This window comes from Sturnira hondurensis, unplaced genomic scaffold (assembly GCF_014824575.4).
Source record: "Sturnira hondurensis isolate 20B ecotype Veracruz unplaced genomic scaffold, ASM1482457v3 Scaffold0010581, whole genome shotgun sequence".
Taxonomy (NCBI): Eukaryota; Metazoa; Chordata; class Mammalia; order Chiroptera; family Phyllostomidae; genus Sturnira; species Sturnira hondurensis.
The window spans coordinates 297,463-321,570 of record NW_028083212.1 but is presented as its reverse complement, the minus strand read 5'-3'; positions in this window follow the sequence as shown (position 1 = coordinate 321,570).

Sequence of the window (24,108 nt, the reverse complement as noted above, 5' to 3'; positions counted from 1 at the left end):
GATCGCAGTTCAATTCCCAGCCAGGGCACATGCCCGGGTTGCAGGCTGGTTCCCTGCAGGCCAACTCCCAGCAGGGGACACATGAAAGGCAACCATACATTGATATTTCTCTCCCTCTCTCCTTCCTCTCTGAAGATAAATAAATAGAATCTTAAATTAAAAAAAAAAGATCCTATAATCCTTCCTCTGAACCATCCTTTTACTTTGGACTTCAGTGTCTATCCTTGTTCCACCTGCATTACCCACTTTTATCCAGAATCCTCTTTAGGTAGAATCACCCACCCTGTTATCTGATCAGCTTGGACTACTTTTAGAAAGAATCCTGTCAAATTGTTTCAGCAAGAAACCCCTTCTCTTAAACTCTCATTTTATTAATTTTATCCACTGAATCCTGCAATTGTTTTGCTTGCAAATCCTCACATTCATTCTTATATTCAAAACTAAGGCTGCCTTCACACTAATGTCTCTTTTCCATAATTGTAATAGTTCCTGATTAAAATCTGTAATATGGAAAAAAGCAGTATGCTTTAAAAAATATTGAAGTTCCACAGGATCAAGCCATGACGCTTCTTAGTGTTCATTCAAATAATAAAGACAAGAATTTGGAAGAGGTATTTGCACTGCCCCTTGCATTACAGCATTACTCAGTGCAGTGAATATGTAAAGAACCACCTCAGTGTCCATCAAAGGGTAAATGGATAAGCATGTACTTTATGCTCATGACAGAATATTACTCAGCCTCATTGTGATTTCAATTTGCATCTATCTGATGGCTAGTGAGGCTGAGCTTCCTTTCATATGTCTCTGGGCCCTCTTTATGTCCTCCTCAGAGAAGTGTCTGTTCAGGTCCTTTGCCCATTTATAACATGGATTGTTTATCTTGGGGTGGAGTTGTGTGAGTTCTTTATATATTTTGAAGATCAAACCATTGTATGAGCTATCATTGGCAAATATATTTTCCTATATGGTTGTTTATCTTTTCATTTTTGCTTTACCTGTGCAGAAACTTTTTACTTTAATGTAGCCCCACTTGTTTATTCTTCCCTTTATGTCCCTTGCTATAGGGGACGTATTGGTGAAAATATTACTAGGTAGAATATCTGAGATTTTTCTTCCTATGTTCTCTTCTAGGAAATTTATGATTCCATACCTTATGTTAAAGTATTTTATCCAACTTGAGTTTATTTTTGTGTATAGTGTAAGTTGGTGGTCAAGTTTCAATATTTTTCACGTAGCTGTCCAGATCTCCCAACACCATTTGCTGAGGAGGCTATTTTACTTCATTTTATATTTCTACCCACTTTGTTGAATATTACTTGACCCTTGAGATGCTGGTTTATTTCTGGGATCTCTCATCTCTTTCATTGATCAATATGCCTGTTCTTTTGCCACTACCAGAATATTCAGATGACAGTGGCCTTGTAATATAGTTTGATATCAGGAATTGTGATGCATCCTACTTTGTTCTTCTTTATGCAAACTGCTGAGGCTAGTTGGGGTTATTTATAGTTCCACATAATTTTTTGAAGTATTTGTTCTATATCTTGTAAATATGTCACTGGTATTTTAATGGGGATTATATTGAATCTATAAATTGTTTTGGATAGTATGGGCATTTGGTGATGTTAATTCTTCCAGTACCCAAACATGGTATATACTTCCGTTTATTTGTGTCTGCCTCATTCTCTTTCTCTGGTTTTCTGTTGTTTTCTGAGTATATGTCTTTCACCTATTTGGTTTGGTTTACTCCTAGGCACTTTATTTCTCTTGTTGCTATAGCAAACGAGATTTTTTCCTGACTTCTCTTTCTGATACTTCATTGTTGATATACAAACATGCTTTTGGTTTCTGATTATTCATTTTGTATCCCTTCATTTTGCCAAATTCACTTATTAGGTCATTTTTTTTTGTTTTTGCCTTTTGCTTTTCTTTTTAGTGGAATCTATAGGGTTTTATACGTACAGCATGATGCCAGATTTACAAACAATGTTAAATTCACCCCCTCCTTTCCAAATGGAATGCTATTAATTTTCTTTTCTTGTCTGATTACTGTGGCAAGAAATCCCAATACTGTGTTGACCAGAAGTGGTGAGAGCAGATGTCCTTGTCTTTTTCCTGCTCTTAGTGGGAAAGCTTTTCAATTTTTCCCACTAATTATGATGTTGGCTGTAGGTTTCTCATATATGAAGTTTATTATGTTGAGGTATTATTCCTCTACTCCCACTTTCCTCAGTGTTTCTCTCATAAATGGGTGTTGTACCTCATCAAACACTTTTTCAGCATCTGTTGATATAATAATTTGTCTTCCCTTTTGTCTTGTGATTTCTGTCTTCCCTTTTGTTTATGAGATGTATTATACTTATGAATTTGTGTATATTGTACCATCCTTGCACCACTGGGATAAGTCACACTTGGCCATCATTTTATTGCATTATTGCATTTTGTTTGCCAATATTTCGGTGAGACATTTAACATCTATGTTCATCAGAGATATTGGCCTATAGTTTTTCTTTTTCTTTGTTGAGCCTTTATCTGTTTTGGGGATTAAGATGATACTAGCTTCATAAAGAGTTTTTGAATCTTCTCTCTTCTTGAATTTTTTTTGGAATTGCTTGAAAAGTACAAGGATTAACTCTGTCTTACATATTTTGTAAAATTCTCCTGTGAAATGTCCAGTCCAGGGCTTTTGTGTGCCTGAAATTTTTTGATTACTGTTTCAATTTCACCAGATGTTACCTGTCTGTTCAGGCTTTCTGCTTCTACTTGATTTAGTTTTAAAAGCTTAGGTGTTTTTAAACATTTATCCATTTCACCCAGGTTTCAAATTTCATGGCATATAATTTTTTATAGTAATTTCTTACAATTTGTGTTATGAGTTGCAAATTCCCCTCTTTCATTTCTAATTTTATTTACGTGGGTCTTCTATATTTTTTCTTGATAAGTTTGAATTAAAGACTGTCAATTTTGTTTATATTTGTAAAGAACCAGCTCCTGGAGTTATTGACACTTTCAAATGTTCTTTTAGTCTCCATGTCATTCATTGCTGCTCTGATTTTGTTTTTTTTCCTTCATTCCACTCACTCTATCTGGGATTTGTTTGCTTTTTTTCATGCAGTTTTTGTATATGTAGGATTCAGTTGTTTATTTGAAATGTTTCTGTCCTTTTTAGGGAGGCAAGTGCTCTTATGAACTTCCCTCAGAGGTCTGCTTTCGCTATGTCCCATAGGTTTTAGAGTGTCATGCATTCATTTTCATTTATTTTTGGTAACTCTTTAATTTCTGCGTTGATTTCATTATCAACCCATTTATTATTTAATAACATACTATTCAGTCTCCATGATATTGAATGCCTTACAGTTTTTTTAATTGAGGTTGGCTTGTAGTTTCAAGCCCTTGTGGTCTGAAGAAATGCTTGAAATAATTTCTATATTACTTAATTTGCTGAGGATTGCCTTATGTCTATCATGTTGTCTATCTTTGTGATGCAGGCACTGGCCCACAGTGTCCGCGTCATTATGGATGAAATGAGACATTCACATGGACTACCAAATCCTGTGGAGGAAAAGGGACAGCATGACTTTTCTCTCAAGGGGAGAAAAATCCTTGGCCCTTGCCATGACGGGCCTTTATTGGGTTTCTCACCACATTGCATGATGGTCCTCATTAACTATGCACAGGTTGCTTTAGGTGGTTACCTTTTACAGAAAACAAAGGAGCTAATGCTGCTAATCACATCACATAAGAGGGATATTTACAAATGAAAAGGCAAAAGTGGTTGGACCAGTTACACTGGTCCTTGGAATGTTTAACATAGATTTTAGGAAGTTACTTTGAAGTAAATGTTTGCCACAAATCTGTGTGAGGGAGTTTTTAGCAACAGCAAGAGTCAAAGTGGCCTAGGCATATTGGGAGCCTGATTCCCCACAGGGGAATGGTTCCCCACAGGTTCACATAGGTTCTCCCCACAGGGTTCTCCCCATAGGAGAACCTCTCTGTGGTCATGGGTCCTGTGCATCTCAAAGTGGTAGCTTGGCCCATGCCACACAGAACGGTCTCCTACACTTTGAAAATATTCCACATGCATTTGAAAAAAAAAGTATATTTTGTTTCTATGGAATGTAAGGTTATATATCAGTTAAGTCCATTTGACCTAGTGCATCATTCAGTGCCACCATATCCTTGTTGACATTTTGTTTGGAAGATCTATCCATTGTTGATAGCAGGGTGTTAAAATCCCCCAGTATAAGTGTGTTGCTGTCTATATCTTCCTTGAAGTCCTCCAAGATTTACCTTATATATTTGGATGCCCTTATGTTGGATCCATACATGTCTACAATATCTCTGTCTTCTTGATGGATTCTTCCAAGGAGAATTATTTAGTGTCCTTCTGTGTCTCTTATGGCATTAGGGCCAGTTAGAGATACAAAATCAGAGGAAAGAACACTAAAAACCCAGTACAGAAGGTCCATCAGGGCAGAAAACCCAGGTGCCTAGCAAAAGACATGCAAAAGAGAAATGAGTAAAACAGGCACACAGGCCAATGTTGAACTGGAATATAGACTCATAAAACGGATGAGGTACCATTGGCTGTTCTAGACACCTCCTAACACATCCTTGTTTCTTCATGTAGATGTCTGATACACTTGACAGTGGGGAAGAATTTAATAAAATTTCAGGTGACATGGGACACACATACTCTCCATTAAACACCAAATCAACAAAACACACAAACACACACAATAGTCTTGGTAATAAGGGTAACAAGACAAATACAACAGCAAGCCTTCCTCAAGCCATCAAAGTGACAACTCAGAGATTGCTGTTATCACAAAGCTTCTCTATTTGCCTGAATGCCCCATTTCTCTGATAAATCAGGATTTGCTCTGTAAATTGCATACCCAGGCAACCTATCCTGCTGAAAAGCAGAAACTTTCTCTCAGGTATGAATGAAACATGATCCAGTTGTCTTTGACCAGTTAAGGGGAAACTCCAGTTGCCTTTAACCAGTTAAGTGGAACCCAAAGTGTAACAGGATGCAGCCAAGAGGGAGGCCCAAAAAAAGGGATTTGGAATGGGGTCCAGAACTCAGAGTGTCCAGGAAATATTAGAAAGATGCATAAGATATCCTCACCCCTAACCACCACCCCCACAGGTGTCAGTTGGGGGAAAGGACAAATGGAGAGGGGCCATTAAGAGCTTTTTTGCATAGCAACAGTTTTGCAGGTAACACCTAGAATGGTCATTTAACATATCTACAACCTTTAACTGGTTTCATAGATATGTTAAATAGTAGTGGCCATGCTTTGAGTCAGGGAGAAGGGAGTGACTTCCACCCAAGATATAAGTAGGAGGCAACTCCCAGCCCCTATTACAACACCTGCATGAGAGCTTGGAGATAATTGGCTCCTCGTCATGAGGCCATGCCTGCCCAGACTCCCTATGGAAGCCCAGTAAATCTGGGAGGATATGGGAGTACTGGCAAGTGTAGCCGATTGTGGGAGGAGTCAGAAATGGGGCTGCAAAGGAGGACTGGTGTGAGGATTTAAAACCCAGGCATGGCAGCCATTAAAGGAGTACCATGCAGCTTTGCCAGAGTGGTGACTCCCACAGTCACGTAAGAAGAAGGGGGCGCAATGATACAGGGTGCAGCCGGGGGGGGGGCAAAAAGGTTTGGAATTAAGTGTATAGGAATATTGGAGGAAATATTAAGATGTCCTCACCCCCCACCCCAGGTGTCAGTTGGGGGAAGGGATAAATGGAGCAGGGCCATGGAGAGTTGTTTTGCATAGCAACAGTTTTACAGGGAATCTCTGGAATGATCATCTAACATACCTATAACCTTTAACTGGTTTCATAGATATGTTAAATACCTATGGCCAAGTTTTGAGCCAGGGAGAAGTGAATGGCTTCTACCCAGTATGTAACTGGGGGCTGATCCTATGAGAGAGTGCCTGTGAGAGAGCCATGTGGCTTTAGCAGAGTGAGGACCCCCTCTTGGCCAGGTGGGGGGAGAGCCACATCGTTTTTGGAAAGATGTAGACTCCTGTAGCCATTATGGGAGATAGCCACACAGTTTCCACAGAGTTAAGATGTCCTCTTGCCCAGGTAAAAAGGGAAAACCACACAGCTTTGCCACAGTGGAGATCCCTGTGGCCAGATGAAGAAGAAAGACAGGCACTTTTGGTGGAGTGCGGACCTCTGCAGCTTTGGTTGAAGAGGGCCACTTGGCTTTGCGGTGCTCCCTTTGGCCAAGTGGCCTGGAAAGCAGGAGAGACTTTGACTGGAACTTGGTACAAAGAACTCTTGCCAGTGGAAGGTGTTGCATGACTTTGGATTAATTGGAGATACTGCCTAGACAATGACACAGCTGATGGTGCCAGTGGCCTGGAAAAATGGACGTGTGCTCTTTTCCTGATTTATGGTACCGGGGTTGGGACAGTGGGAGAAGGGAGTGTGTGTGTGTGTGTGTGTGTGTGTGTGTGTGTGAGTGTGTAGGTGTATACCCTTAAAGACTTTGATATTTTAATGAACGCATTAGGCCTGAATAGCATTAAAAAAACATTTTGTTTCCTTTTCACAAACCTCTGGTATTGAGAGATGTCTTTCCAATTGGCGGCAGACAGAAGAGCCCAGTAGATATTAGTATACCGTCCTTAGGAGGGTCCTCTGTTTTCTGTAGCAGTTTTTGGCATCCCTTGTTGGGCCAAGTATTGCCCCACCTCAGACCCCTGTTTGGTAACAGAACCACACACTTTTGGCCAGAATGGGAAGTCCTGCAGCCATGTGAGAGAGAATCACCATGTAGCTTTAGCAGAGAGAGCCATGTGGCTTTGCCAGAGTGGAGACCCCCACAGCCATGTGAGAAGGGGGAGAAGCACGCACTTTCGGACAGAATGGGGACTACTGCAGTCATGTGATAAAGAATAATCATGTGGCTTTAGCAGAGAATCACCACTTGGTTTTTCCTGAGGGGCAACACTACCCTCTCTGCAGCTCTGGTGGAGGAAAGAACCATTTGGTTTTGACCAGAGTACAGACACCTGCAGCTCTGATAGAAGAGGATCACATGGTTTTGGGGTGCTGTTTGCCACGTGGCCTTGGAAACAGGAGAGACTTTGCCTGGAAGAAGGATAAAATAACTTTTTGCCAGCAGGCCACGAGAAGGTGCCACATGGCTTTGGAGTAATTAGAGATCCTGCCTGGATGGGGACACAGATGACAGTGCCAGAAACCTGAATCATGGATGTGTGCTTCTTTTCCTGAGATACAGTACCCCAAATTAGGGCAGGGGGAGAGAGAAGTGTTGTGGGCATCTGTAGGTATCCTAAAGGACATTGATATTTTAATGGGTATGTAGTGGCCTGCTCAGGAATGGGGCTAGCCAGTGAATCAATAGGATGAATGTAATGGCTAATGGCCTGCCCAGGAAGGGGGCTCCCAGCTGAATCAACAAGATTAGGGAGAGCAAGTAACTAAGTAACTGAGGAGTAAGAACAAAGAAATTTGTATTAACTCCTATCAGCAGTTCCGCTTTCTTGCTTTTGTGCCAGAAGTAATGTCCCAGTGGCAGACCACCCCTCACCATATATAAACAATTGTTGCCCACTGAGTGGGGCCCAGAATTTGGAGACTGACTCCTCTGGGTCCGCACATGTGAAATAAAGTTCCACTCTGTACACCCAAAAGAGGCTGAGTTGTTTTCTGTAACAGGGACATTGGGTCACTACTTTAAGTCTATATAGCTTTAAATAAACCTTCCTTTTCCTTTTCACAAATCTCTGGCATCAATAGATGTCTTTCTTCTGGCATCAGGCAGACAAGCTGAGTCCGTGGTTTGGATGGTATTAGTATAGTATCCTTTGTGGGGGGCTTTTGTTCTGTAACAGTTTTTGGCATCCCCGGGTGGGCCAAATATTGTTCCCTTGGACCTCTGTTCTGTACCAAAAGGAGACCTGTTCCCTTCTGAGATCAACGAGCAAGTAATTAAATCTGTTTAGGCAGATGGGACTCCAGGGCAATCAATTAGTGTTCACACAAATGTCCTGAGATACCCACAGAGAAGCCCCTGGTAATGACTACTTCTTTAGATGTGCGCTATTACCAAGGCGGGGAACTGCTTCATTTCAGTATGCACTTCAGAATCTCTCCAAGATTTTAATATCTATATCCAATGAAACTGCTACCTCACTTGCTAATACTCAGAAATCTCTGGACCCTCTAGCTAAAGATATCTTAATTCATCAAACTGCCTTAGACTGCACACTAACAGAACGAGAAGTTTACATGACCATCAACTGCTCTTGTTCTTATACTGACACCTCAGCTCAGATGGAAATAAGCATCACCTAAATCATACAACATTCTATCTGGTGTCAAGAAACATTGTACCATCACACCCCTCTTTTCGAGGGCGCTGGATAATTCTTTATGAGTATATTTTCAAGATAACACATGGATTCATGCACCTATTGGAATAAACTTTTAATTTATGTTTTGATATTTTTATAATGCTTATCTTTTTTTGTTTTGAAGATCTTTATGTCTTGTTTTTCACCTGCCAGAAAAAATAGAATCTGCTCTAGTCTCACTTCTAAAATATATATCTCATTTTAACTCACAAAATTTTGCTTTCCAACAGACTCAGGTTTTTCATTCCTCTAGAAGATTCAAAGGATTTTAATAGTTCCATACATATAGAGTAATAATTTAGAGTGGAAAATTGAAACACAAAATAAAATCTTTATACTTCTGTGACCTACTATCAAATAAGATTAGAATAAATAGTAATAACATAAAAACTTACATACTGAAAATTTATTTCTAAGAATATTGCATGGCATGTGCTTCTAGTTCCACTCCTGCTTGTCCAAGACACACTCTTTAAACACACACACACACACACACACACACACACACACACACACACACACCATCTTAAGTGACAATGATGGCCAAACTGGGAGAATTTGGTTGGCACCAACCATTTCCAGAATTTTGACATTAGAATTCCACATAGGAACAAGCAAGACCACTGCTTGCACATCCATAGCCTCTCACTATGATTTCCTTTTTGTCACTTTCCTTTCTTATGAAAAACTGCCTTCACTGAGGTGTTACTATGCCATGGTGAGAGCCTCTCTCATCTTCCTTGTTGTCAGCATCTGAACAAAACCACTCTCCCTTACATCATCACCTGACTCTCACATATTGGCTTTTCAAGTGGTGGCCAGCCAGACTTGCATTTGGTTACATCACCAAAGCACCTTTTGGTGAGGTCCCCATCCCTGGTTAATTTTAGACGACTTCTTGTAGGGTCTTCATGTTGTGAAAGTATCAGCAAGCTCTCATGACTCATTGAGAATGGCTATAACCCCCTTCTTGGGGCACTCTCATAACATAAGAATCTCCCAAAGCCTCATCATTAATACTATCTTCTTTGGGGATGAGAAATTAAGCATATAAACTTGGGGGAGCACCTGTTTTTAGACCACAACAGTGCCCCAGAGTCTCTGGAGTAAAGGTTGTCCTTCCACCACTTTGACCTCAGTCCAGTGAAAGGATTTTCTGCTTCAACCTGCAGATTGTACAGGACTAAATGTGTGGAGATTGCAGACCCAGATGTGTGGTAATTGATTCAGTCATAGAAACATAGTATAGGACGGATAGATGTGGGTATCCCATTGTCAAGGCTGTCCCCAACCTGATCCCTTCTGTGTGACAACTAGTACTTCCCAGGAACAGGGACACTTGCAAGGCATTGGTCTTAAATGAGTAGACTCCTCAGAATCTCACCATCAGGGAGGGGGTAAAGAACACTGTGATACCTTAAAATGTGCTGGAACCTGAAAACTCAACCCTCATCTTTTATGTCACAATGTCAATTCTGTGATGATTGGCCAGAAACAAAGACCTAAAATTTCATCCTTGACGTTCATGTACTGAATTTCCCCAAGTATAGTTGCATTGTTCAGAAATAGGGGGATTCTCTAGAACTTGCTGGGGACACACTACAGTCCAAATTCCCAAACCTGACCCTAACCAACATTCCAAGATGACAGGTCCCTGAACATCACTCACTCAAAGGACATGAAACCTTCAAATGTGCCCCCTGCACAAATCACAGTAAGTAACAGGGGACCTTTCCAAAGCATATTCACTGCCTTGTCCTTGCAGTGCATCTGGTCCCTTTAAGCCATCACCTGAATTTCTGATGTGTCTATGGCAGCATCTGTCCTCATCTCACATAGGAGACCATTCTGGCTGGCGTGGGCCCAGTTCCCACTCAGAGGTGCACAGGACTCACAACCATGGATAGATTCTCCCATGGGGAATCGGGACTGCATTGTACCTAGGCTGTTATGAGACTTGCTTTTGCTAAAACTCCCTCACCCTGAATTGAGACAGAAAGTGCTTACTCTAACTTCCTAAAATCTATGCTAAACCTTTCAAAGATGAGTGTAAACACTTCCACCACTTTGTCCTTTGCAATTGCAAATATTCTTATTCTGTGATGTGATTAGCGGCAACATATTCTTTGTTTTATGTAGAAGGTAACCACCTAAAGCCAACCTGTGCATAGTAAATGGGGACCATTGTGTAATGTGCCCAGAGAAAAGAAATAAAGGCCTGTCATGGCAAGGGCCACAATTTTTTCTCCTCTTGAGAGAAAAGCCATGCTGTACCTTTTCCTCCACAAGATTGGGTAGTGCATGTGAATTTCTCATATCTCATCCGCAATGCGGTGGACCCCACAATCTGGGCTCTGTATCAGTCTCAGGTCACTGAAATTGTGTATGAAGGTCAAGAGGCCCATTGCCCTGCCATCTCTTTATCAAAACCCGTCTGTCTCATCCCTCAGGGCTTGTGACACACTCATGATGTTGGCCATCTCTCTCTCTCTCTCTCTCTCTCTCAGTAATATACAGCCAAGTTGTCAGACTTCAGGTCATTGATCTGCAGATAGGCAGTGCTAAAAGTTTTCTTTTTTAAATATTTTATTTATTTACTTTTAGAGAGAGGGGAAGGGAAGGAAAAAAGTGGGAGAGAAACATCAGTGTGTGGTTGCCTCTCATGGGTCCCCTACTGGGGACCTGGCCTGCAACCCAGGCACATGCCTTGACTGGGAATTGAACTGGCAACCCTTCATTTCACAGGCCCATGCTCAATCCACTGAGCTACACCAGCCAGGCAGTGCTGTTTTCAATGGAAAAGACAGATCATTCTGAGAAGCCCTGGATATATGTCAGGTTTCCAGTGTTTCTGATGATCAGTCATATATTGCAGGCCATCTATTGAGGTCTTTCCCACCCAGACCATAGCATAGCTGGGGACAGTGTGTTAAGAAGCCTTAAAATAGTATTAAAGTGAGGCCCCAGGCTCAGTAAACTCAGCCTGAGGCTGCAACAGCTGTACCCGGAAGAGAACACCCATGTAATGGAGATAGAAATGGATGGAAATACCCATTCCATTCCATGGTTTCCTCCTAAACCAAGGGACTGAGGAGACTGTTACCTGTAGCCACTGCCACCAATAAGAGGGCCCTTGAGGTCCAGTACATGGTGAGGGGCTGTGCCACTAGGACTTCCGGAGGGAAGGGTGCAGCTGTGGGTGAAGCTAAGACTGTGGACATTCAACATTTAACCGAGCAAACCTCTTATCAGTTGCATATTCATGGGGCAGAGTACTTCATAGTGAACATTTGACTCCACCTGAGAGAGGGTAGATTGCAGAGTGACTGTGCACAGTGGGAGACTCAGAATCCAAGTCTTAATCTGTGTCCTCTGATATGTGTCCCCNAGGAAAGAACCATTCAGTTTTGACCAGAGTACAGACACCTGCAGCTCTGGTAGAAGAGGACCACATGTTTTTGTGGTGCTTTTTTGCCATGTGGCCTGGGAAACAGGAGAGACTTTGCCTGGAAGAAGGATAAAATAACTTTTTGCCAGCAGGCCACGAGAAGGTGCCACATGGCTTTGGAGTAATTAGAGATCCTGCCTGGATGGGGACACAGATGACAGTGCCAGAAACCTGAATCATGGATGTGTGCTTCTTTTCCTGAGATACAGTACCCTGAATTAGGGCAGGGGGAGAGAGAAGTGTTGTGGGCATCTGTAGGCATCCTAAAGGACATTGATATTTTAATGGGGATGTAGTGGCCTGCCCAGGAATGGGGCTAGCCAGTGAATCAATAGTATGAATGTAATGGCTAATGGCCTGCCCAGGAAGGGGGCTCCCAGCTGAGTCAACAAGATTAGGGAGAGCAAGTAACTAAGTAACTGAGGAGTAAGAACAAATAAATTTGTATTAACTCCTATCAGCAGTTCCGCTTTCTTGCTTTTGTGCCAGAAGTAATGTCCCAGTGGTAGACCGCCCCTCACCATATATAAACAATTGTTGCCCACTGAGTGCGCCCAGAATTTGGAGACTGACTCCTCTGGGCCCGCACATGTGAAATAAAGTTCCACTCTGTACACCCAAAAGTGGCTGAGTTGTTTTCTGTAACAGGGACATTGGGTCACTACTTTAAGTCTATATAGCTTTAAATAAACCTTTCTTTTCCTTTTCACAAATCTCTGGCATCAATAGATGTCTTTCTTCTGGCAGCAGACAGACAAGCTGAGTAGGTGGTTTGGACGGTATTAGTATAGTATCCTTTGTGGGGGGCTTTTGTTCTGTAACAGTTTTTGGCATCCCCAGGTGGGCCAAATATTGTCCCCTTGGACCTCTGTTCTGTACCAAAAGGAGACCTGTTCCCTTCTGAGATCAACGAGCAAGTAATTAAACCTCTTTAGGCAGATGGGACTCCAGGGAAATCAATCAATCATTTGTTCACACAAATGTCCTGAGATACCTACAGAGAAGCCCCTGGTAATGACTACTTCTTTAGATGTGTGCTATTACCAAGGCGGGGAACTGCTTCATTTCAGTATGCACTTCAGAATCTCTCCAAGATTTTAATATCTATATCCAATGAAACTGCTACATCACTTGCTAATATTCAGAAACCTCTGGACCCTCTAGCTACAGATATCTTAATTCATCAAACTGCCTTAGACTGCACACTAACAGAGCAAGGAGTTTACATGACCATCAACTGCTCTTGTTCTTATACTGACACCTCAGCTCAGATGGAAATAAGCATCACCTAAATCAGACAACATTCTATCGGGTGTCAAGAAACATTGTACTATCACTCCCTTCTTTTCGAGGGTGCTGGCTAATTCTTTATGAGTCTATTTTCAAGATAACACATGGATTCATGCACCTTTTAGAATAAACTTTTAATTTATGTTTTGATATTTTTATAATGCTTATCTTTTTTTTGTTTTGAAGATCTGTATGTCTTGTTTTTCACCTGCCAGAAAAATAGAATCTGCTCTAGTCTCACTTCTAAAATATATATCGCATTTTAACTCACAAAATTTTGCTTTCCAACAGACTCAGGTTTTTCACTCCTCTAGAAGATTCAAAGGATTTTAATAGTTCCATACATATAAAGTAATAATTGAGAGTGGAAAATTGAAACACAAAATAAAATATTTATACTTCTGTGACCTACTATCAAATAGGATTAGAATAAATAGTAATAACTTATAAAAACGTACATACTGAAACTTTATTTGTAAGAATATTGCATGGCATGTGCTTCTAGTTCCACTCCTGCTTGTCCAAGACACACTCTTTACACACACACACACACACACACACACACACACACACCATTTTAAGTGACACTGATGGCCAAACTGGGAGAATTTGGTTGGCATCAACCATTTCCAGAATTTTGACATTAGAATTCCACATAGGAACAAGCAAGACCACTGCTTGCACATCCATAGCCTCTCACTATGATTTCCTTTTTGTCACTTTCCTTTCTTATGAAAAATTGCCTTCACTGAGGTGTTACTATGCCATGGTGAGAGCCTCTCTCATCTTCCTTGTTGTCATCATCTGAACAAAACCACTCTCCCTTACATCATCACCTGACTCTCACATATTGGCTTTTCAAGTGGTGGCCAGCCAGACTTGCATTTGTTTACATAACCAAAGCACCTTCTGGTGAGGTCCCCATTCCTGGTTAATTTTAGACAACTTCTTGTAGGGTCTTCATGTTGTGAAAGTATCAGCAAGCTCTCATGACTCATTGAGAATGGCTATAGCCCCCTTCTTGGGGCACTCTCATAACATAAGCATCTCCCAAACCCTCATCATTAATACTATCTTCTTTGGGGATGAGAAATTAAGCATATAAACTTGGGGGAGCACCTGCTTTTAGACCACAACAGTGCCCTATAGTCTCTGGAGTAAAGATTGTCCTTCCACCACTTTGACCTCAGTCCAGTGAAAGGATTTTCTGCTTCAACCTGCAGATTGTACAGGACTAAATGTGTGGAGATTTCAGCCCCAGGTGTGTGGTAATTGATTCAGTCATAGAAACATGGTATAGGATGGATAGATGTGGGTATCCTATTGTCAAGGGTGTCCCCAACCTGATCCCTTCTGTGTGACAACTAGTACTTCCCAGGAACAGGGACACTTGCAAGGCATCGGTCTCAAATGAGGAGACTCTTCAGAATCTCACCATCAGGGAGGGAGTAAAGAACACTGTGATACCTTAAAATGCGCTGGAACCTGAAAACTCAACCCTCATCTTTTATGTCAAAATGTCACTTCTGTGATGATTGGCCAGAAACAAAGGCCTATAATTTCATCCTTGACTTTCATGTACTGAATTTCCCCAAAATAGGTGCATTGTTCAGAAATAGGGGAATTCTCTAGAACTTGCTGGGGAGACACTGCAGTCCAAATTCCCAAACCTGACTCTGACCAACATTCCAAGGTGACAGGTCCCTGACCATCACTCACTCAAAGGATATGAAACCTCCAAATGTGCCCCCTGCACAAATCACAGTAAGTAACAGGGGACCTTTCCAAAGCATATTCACTGCCTCGTCCTTGCAGTGCATCTGGTCTCTTTAAGCCATCACCTGAATTTCTGATGTGTCTATGGCAGGATCTGTCCTCATCTCACATAGGAGACCATTCTGGCTGGTGTGGGCCCAGTTCCCACTCAGAGGCGCACAGAACTCACAACCATGGATAGATTCTCCCATGGGGAATCGGGACTGCATTGTACCTAGACTGTTATGAGACTTGCTTTTGCTAAAACTCCCTCACCCTGAATTGGGACAGAAAGTGCTTACTGTAACTTCCTAAAATCTATGCTAAACCTTTCAAAGATGAGTGTAAACACTTCTACCACTTTGTCCTTTGCAATTGCAAATATCCTTATTCTGTGATGTGATTAGCGGCATCCTATTCTTTGTTTTATGTAGAAGGTAACCACCTAAAGCCAACCTGTGCATAGTAAATGGGGACCATTGTGTAATGTGCCCAGAGAAAAGAAATAAAGGCCTGTCATGGCAAGGGCCACGATTTTTTCTCCTCTTGAGAGAAAAGCCATGCTGTACCTTTTCCTCCACAAGATTGGGTAGTGCATGTGAATTTCTCATATTTCATCCGCAATGTGGTGGACCCCACAATCTGGGCTCTGCATCAGTCTCAGGTCACTGAAATTGTGTATGAAGGTCAGGAGGCCCATTGCCCTGCCATCTCTTTATCAAAATCCAGCTGTCTCATCCCTCAGGGCTTGTGACACACTCATGATGTTGGCCATCTCTCTCTCTCTCTCTCTCTCTCTCTCTCTCTCTCTCTCTCTCAGTAATATACAGCCAAGTTGTCAGACTTCAGGTCATTGGTCTGCAGTGAGCTAAAATTTTCTTTTTAAAATATTTTATTTATTGACTTTTAGAGAGAGGGGAAGGGAAGGAAAAAAGTGGGAGAGAAACCTTAGTGTGTGGTCGCCTCTCATGGGTCCCCTACTGGGGACCTGGCCTGCAACCCAGGCATGTGCCCTGACTGGGAATTGAACTGGTGACCCTTCATTTCACAGGCCCATGCTCAATCCACTGAGCTACACCAGCCAGGCAGTGCTGTTCTCAATGGAAAAGACAGATCATTCTGAGAAGCCCTGGATATATGTCAGGTCTCCAGTGTTTCTGATGATCAGTCATATATTGCAGGCCATCTATCGAGGTCTTTCCCACCCAGACCATAGCACAGCTAGGGACAGTGCGTTCCGAAGCCTTAAAATAGTGTTAAAGTGAGGCCCCAGGCTCAGTAAACTCAACCCGAGGCTGCACCAGCTGTACCTGAAAGAGAACACCCGTGTCATGGAGATAGAAATGGATGGAAATACCCATTCCATTCCATGGTTTCCTCCTAAACCAAGGGACTAAGGAGACTGTTACCTGTAGCCACTGCCACCAATAAGAGGGCCCTTGAGGTCCAATACATGGTGAGGGGCTGTGCCACTAGGACTTCCGGAGGGAAGGGTGCAGCTGTGGGTGAAGCTAAGACTGTGGACATTCAACATTTAACCGAGTAAACCTCTTATGAGTTGCATATTCATGGGGCAGAGTACTTCATAGTGAACATTTGACTCCACCTGAGAGAGGGTAGATGGCAGAGTGACTGTGCACAGTGGGAGACTCAGATTCCAAGTCTTAATATGTGTCCTCTGATATGTGTCCCCTGCCAGGCCCCTGAGCTCTGTGCAGACATAGCTTCTCTCAATGAGGAGCAGGCCCCCATAGGACATGCTCCTCACTGAGCACCCATCTGCAAGTGACACAGGGACCACCTGGAACATTTCTGAGATTTAGTACCTGAAAATCTTATTCATGGGGCCAGGGTGTCTCCAAAATGCAGCAATGGAATAAATTTAATTTTAAAAAATTCCTGTCTCCAGCTCCTTAACAACATTCAGATATACAGAAGCCCCAGAAATACTACCACTGACTGTGGTTCTCTTGTCTTACTGAGCTTGATAAATGCCCTCATAAAATAAGGTATTTGCAGTCAGGCCCAGCCTTTATTTTAGTTTTTTTTTCTTAATTTTTTGGAAAAAGGAAGACTCAGAACCTCACTGGAAACCCCCTCCCCTCTCCCTGTGCACCTGCTCCTGGGACAGCAGGCCTGAGGTGGTGGGAGATATTCACCCCCTGACACCCAGTTCATGCCCTGTGGGGGAAGGTCCTGTTCACCCTCACAGGGCATAAGCCTTTCAGCATTTGTAGTCCTAAATCAAAGGCTGCACCCTAACTTCACTATGCTCCCCCCAGGTACACCATGTGTTTAGACATCTCAGGATACAAAGAATCTGGTTGAATCAAAACCAGTGACTCTCCAGGGAGCCCCTTCTTTGGAGCTTCCAGATGTACTGACTGAGTAACATCTCTGAGTCTAAAAGTTCTTGGCAGCTCTGAATGACTGATGTCCTCAGGTTCTGCTGCTTGCAGGTCCTATCTGTGTATCCATGCAAGTGGCCCTAGTGCCACTGTACTACTACTGCTCAGTAAACCACATACACACTGTGGTGATGTTTCCAATAATGACTCTGGGTATCCCTTCTCCCTTCTTCCTAGCTCATGGGTAGGATCCCACTCTCACCCAAACTGAGTGGGTGACCTACTTTGATGACAAAAGAAAAGCAAACATGATTTTCATAAAGACTGGAGTGCTCACCCTTGTGGTTTCCTGTTTTTCCAGGACCTGGAACCTGTAGAGGCCATGGTAAGAAGGGTCCTGGCTTATCCTGGAGAGGATCAGACTAGGATGACCCATGCCCAATGAGGATAGCTAATGCTGAAGGTTGTACTGATCTAAAGTCCTCAGGTTCCCATTTTACAGCTCACAGTCCAGAGCCCTGAAGGCAGAAACATGGGGAGTACTAGAGGGTTTTCTCCCCAGGAGCAGAAGCAAGTACTGATGCAGGAACAGAGGATCCAGAAAAGTGGTCCTGGGGAGTCAGCATCTGTGAAGAGTATCGGTGTTTTTTCCACTGTTCTCCCTAGAGTTGTGAGCATCCCCTGAAGTCCTGAATTCCACTTGGATCCCAGAGTGACCACTGTAGCCCAGCCATCCTGTCTCCCACATGGAAGTTAGTGTTTGGGCTCATGCTGACTTTCCCTCACTGTGTCTCTCACACAATAATACATGGTTGTGTATTCAGTTGTGACAGAGCTCAGGTGGAGGGGGAACTGGGTTTTGAATGTGTCTCTGGAGATGAAGGTGCAGCTCTTGATGGGTGGGCTGTAGTACACTCCTCCATCATAACTTATGCATCCCATCCACTGAATCCCAATCCCTTGGGGCTGGGGGGGGGCAGCTCCAGGAGTAATTTCTGGTATAGAGTAGCCAGAGACAGTGCAGAAGAGAAAGAGTGTCTGAAGGAGCTTCACCAGTCCTGAGTAGGTCTCCTGCAGCTTTACCTGGGACATGACTCCTGGGGCCAAGAAGCATCAGTCCTTGTCAATGATGTGCAGTCACCACCATCCCACGGATACATGTCTGACTTCTGAGAAACTCACACTGAAGGCCTGTCACCAGGCACAGGAGGAGACCCAGCACTCTCATTTTCTAGAGCAGAGTTCTGTCTTCTCCAGAGATCTCAGTCCTGTGTAAGTAGAGAACTGTGAGCCCCCACAGTCCAGGGGAGTATTAGCCATGGAGCTGGAAGAGAACATTGCATGTGGGAGACTCTGCTACACTGCCTTCATAACACAGGTGAAACTGAGATCACTGCCCTGTGTCCTTCTGGGTCCTGGGCACATTTATTATCTTCAGACTTGGTGGCATGTGTCAGGGATGGGAGAGCAGTAGGATTATGAGGCACTTTTGAATCATGTTCATGGACAGCTTTTCTTTCTGTTTAAAAATTAAAGCTGGACCAGAGGAGCAGATCCAAGTATTTTGATCTCATGAATTATTCAAGTGCATATAAAAACAAGTGAATGTTATGCCCAAACATCTTCCCAAATCTAAGGAAACACATGGAGTGCTTTGGCTGCTGTAGCTCAGTGGGTTGAGTGCAGACCTGTGAAATAAGTTGGTGCTGGTTCAACTCCCAGTCAGGGTACTAGCTTGGGTTGCGGGCCAGGTTTCCACTTGGGGGTACATGAAAGGCAACCACGCATTGATGTTTCTCTCCCTCTGTTTCTCAAACCTTCTCCTCAGACTAAAAATAAATAAATGCCCCCCCCAAAAAAAAAGAAACACACGAAATAGAAGAATCATTGCCAGACTGGATAATCATAAATTTATATAAAATAATATGTAAATCTTACTGTAAAAACAATTTCAAATAAAGAGCAGCCTTTTCCTTGACCTGGCTGAGGCTGCTGGTCCTTCAGGTGGCAGTGTATGTGCAGCATCTGTCTCAGATCAGGTCCAGGGAATGGGCCACACTTGTCAGGACCTGTTGCCCAGAGTCAAACTAAGGTCCTGGTTCAGAAGGCTGGAAAAGAAGAGAATTCCTAGCACAGATTTGCTCACAGGAAAGAGATCTTTTATCCTGATGGAAAAGCCTCACCTCCAGACTTTCTCAGCCCTGCTGCATAGGATAATCACTGTAGCCAGAGGGTGCCTGGGTATTCCTCACAACACATGATGTTAATATATAATAAGCACTGTCTTCCTTCAGACATGCAATTTGGGGACCCAGTCTTCATGTTCTCATCTCTGTTTATTTACTCAATGAATCTTTGTTGGAGCAAATCTCTTTAATTTTAACCAAGCCTAATGTATCAATATTTTAATGAACCTTTTATTGGGTGTTTATTTCCCAATGATCTCCCCAGAAAATAGTCATCCTTCATTTACATGTTCATTGGTTACAGCAGACATAGGGACTCAAACAGACTCTTTGGAACTGGATAAGGGGAGATGCTGCACTTCGTTTGAGTCACCAACAGAACTATGCCTTATTTTCGTGAACACAGTTGAATAGAAACATGGGCTTAAAGAATTTTTAAGTGAGAATAAAAAGGGAGTACAGGGCATGATAGACAGATTGTATCATCTTAGAATACAAACCTTTAGTAGAAATAGAAATGTTAAAGATTTTGCAAGTAGAGATCAAGAAAAAACAGGAACCTGTCATTGGAAACAGGTGGAAAGTGAGTTCCTCATTATTCACATTCACATCTTCATGGTATCTCTGTTATATTTGGTAACAATGTCACAGGTCCATGCAAGTAGGAATTAGAATACTTTCAGGTCATTACTCATTTGGTAACACCATGACTAACCCAAGCCTCATAATTCACTGGGGCTCCATTTATAAAATCTCTCACATGTACAGAGAACAGAGGGCACCTTTGACTAGAGGAGCCCTGGTGACAGGGTGTCTATATGAACAGACATTGTTTCACTGAACCAAGACACCTGAATAAATTCAAGGTCATCATCATCATAACTATTATCTTTATTACCAACACCATCATCATCAAAGTAACCATCATAACCATCACCATAATCATCATTGTCATCATCACCATCATCATCATTAACGTCAATTGCTTTCTTATAATTGTTTTTCTTTTCATTTTCTGTATGCATGGTTGTTGTTCACACATAGTGATCTTTATCCAATTTTCCCCATTTTTATGGTTGTTAAGTGAAATAGAAAGTCACACTTTATATTGTTTCATATATGAGTGCTGTCAAATTAAGTATCATTCCTGCCCCTATCTGCCCCACATGGGAAATCTGATAAGAAAGCCTGGGCCTCCTCTCTCAGTGTCATCAGGAGAATGAAACCACACAAGGCCCTGTGAACACATTCTCCTCGCCCACACCTGGACAGAATTAAATCCCTCAGTCAGTCTTCTTTCCTGGCTCTGTCAAACTGGGCTTACCTTGCTGAAGGGATTTTTTTTTTGCTCTTCCCAGATATTTAAACTAAGAGTGTGATAAATACTTCCTGTCCCTTTGGACTGTGTTGGTCAACAGCCTGGACATCCACACCAAAAATCATGGATCCCTCTACTTCTGTGTGGTGTCACTTACACCTGGTGTTCTGAGCATCATCCCAAGATTATTACCATCACTACTGGGCACATTTATTTCCTGGAATTGGGTCCATTTTTTTCTGGTGACCACTGCCCAACATGCATATTACCTGCTGCTGGCCATCTTCATACTGAACTGTGTGGGGTTGTGCAAAACTATTGGGGCCATCAGAGCCTCCACTTTTATACAATGAGAAGGGTGAAAGAGTTTGATGGTTCATTGGAATTGGACGCAATACTGTCTGGAAAAGGCTCTGCCTTTTGTACATGAGAGAAGGTTGTCTGTCTTTACAATAGACATTTCTAACTCAGAAAATTCAGAGGTGAGCATACAATCAGGAAAGCAGAGAGGTTGCCTGATGGAAACCATTACAGGAAGAAGAAACCACACAGGAAAACAGAGCAAAACTCCACCTGCAAATTTTCCTAGTATTGTTCCTGTGTTCAGGGAAGCTTAGCCCCCCCTCCAATGTTCACAGCCTCCCCACATGCTGAAAGTTGTGTGTCTGGTCCCACACTGAATTCCCTCATGGAGTCTCTCATGCAGTAATACATGGCTATATGCTCCACTCTCAGGCTGTTGTTTTGCATGTAGAGCTAATTCTTGGTGTTTTCTCTTGAGATGGTAAACTGACCGTTTACAGAATTGGCCTGGTATGTGCTACCACCACTACTACTAACGTATGAGACACAGTCAAGCCCCTTCCCTGAAGCCTGGCAGACCCAGCTAATATACTTGCTACTGGAGATGAATCCAGAGGCTGCACAGGAGAGTCTCAGAGAACCCCCAACATTGCACCAAGTCCCCTACACTTCACCAACTGCACCTCACACAGGACACCTGCAAACACAAAGTCATCTTTGTCAGAAAACTGTCATATTTCCACCCTTCCTCTCAGTCATATTAGCTCACATACTTAGCATATTTTATTCTCCATAAATTACCTCTTAAAATAATAACAATGAATACCCAACTGAGCTGAAACTCCAGAGGTCTCTGTTCTGTACCGATCAGGAATTGGGGACACCTCAGTATCCTAAGCAAGGTTTTTGTCCCAGAACTTTAGGGTCAGGGCTGAGCTGCTTTTCATGAGCAGAGGGGTCCTATTTGTATATTCTTCTACTATATAGGGAGCTCTGGAGTTAGATGGTGACATGAATGCCATGGTCCAAGTGTTTTACAGGTCTGAGAGTGTTCGTTTGTCAACTATTACTCCCCACATTTGACCCTGTGCCATCTTCACTGTCCCAAGAGATCCATGAGAAGTGTACATGTCCAAGGAGAGTATTTTTTTTTTATAAAACAGAGGTATTTAAAATGAAATATACCTTTGAAAGCCACAACTTATAAACATACCAAGGAAATTAAATGCTCATGACCACAGGGAGCATTAAAAGTGCAGGAGGTTCCAGTTCAGGTCACAGAAATTTTCATCTGTCCCTGGATCCTCTACATAGCAGAGTACAAACTAAGGAGATACTGTGACCCTAGAGCATGTGGACCCAGTGTTGGAGGAGGTGGAATATCTGTGTGAATCATTGGGAGACAGAAATGTGAACTCTTCAGAGAAACAGACATTACTACCTGGGACGTGTTTCTCTAGTTGAGTTTTGTGCTGACTGTGCAGCATCTTCATGGTCTCATTTTTATTTTAATTTCCTAATCTCTGTGTTAAAAGTAAGTTCAAACATTTATGACACCGAAGAAACTCAGTCATGGCTAGGTCTGCTTAGGTGAAGATTTATGTAGAAAGTGTGGAGTAGTTATGTTGAGATTTTATAAATCATATTATGGAAAACCTTGATGCATCCCTGGCTGGTGTAGCTCAGTGGATTGAGCACGTGCCTGTGAACCACACGATCATGGTTTGGTTCCCAGTGAGGGCACATGCCTGGGTTGCATGCCAGTTCCCAACAGGGGCTTACAAGAGGCAACCATGCATTGATATTTCTCCCCTTCTCTCCCCCTCTAAAGATAAATAAATAAAATATTTTTAAAAACCTTGATGCAAAACACTAATATAAAAATGACAAATATAAATAAAAGCATAATTGACATGAAGAACATTATTTTTATTTATCCATTGATTGCAGGATGGACAAATCATTAAAAAAAAATTACCATTACTGGAACTGGTGGATTTACCTTTATATTAAACTGTTCATCATTGTGGGGTCAGCGTACTGCTCATCATCAGAATCTGTGTCTATATGGATCTGTGACATAGCTTTCATCAGGGAACACGAAGAAGGTTTGTGTTCAGGACCCAGTTTTTTGGTAGTTAATTTCAGAAGAACCATCTCCTCTCTCTCACAGTCCCTATTTATGTCTGTGTGTGACTCATGGGAGCCTGTCACCATGGCCATGCATGATGGGGACACACTGAACTTGAACTCAGTACTGACTGTATTAATGTTCAAAGTGGAAAAAGGAACACCGTGCATGGGGATGAATTACCATAGATGGTGAATACACCTCATTTGACATGGCACATTCTCTCTGACCTCCAGAATGCACAAGGATAAATGTGTGTAGATTGCAGTGCTAGGTGTATTGTAAGTGTTTCAGTTGACATAGGAACATAGTACAGGTTGAATGTGTGTCTTCCATTGTCAATAATGTCCTCACCCTGCTCTCTGCTGTGAGATGACATTAGTACTTGCCTAGGGACAGAGACATTCACAGGGCCATTGTCTCAGGAGAGGACAGTCTTTATTATTTCACAAGTGAGGACAGAAAGAATGCTGTGATGTCATAAACAGTGTCGGAACATGGAATACCTGTCAACCCTCAACTTTGCTGCCAAAGGTAATCTCTGTGATGCTTGGTCAGAAGGAAGAACATAGAAATCTCCCCTTGACTTATATACTTACTTTTCCCCAAGCACAATGCCATTGTTCAGAAATAAGGTGATGTCCTAGAACTAGCTAGGAAGACACCACATTTGAATCCCCAAAGGTGACCCTGATCAAGGATTCCCAGATGATGTATCAATGAGGTGCTTCACTCAGAGGACAGGGAGGTTCCAAATGTGTTCTCTGCACAATCACACAAAATAATAGGGGTTATTTCAGGAGTGTGTTCCCTGTATCTCTCTTACATTGCATCTGGTCTCTTGAAAATTTTCCCTGAGTCTGATGTGTCTCTGGCAGCAACTTTTCTGAGCTCAGATTGTTGAGTGCATTCCAGCAAGTT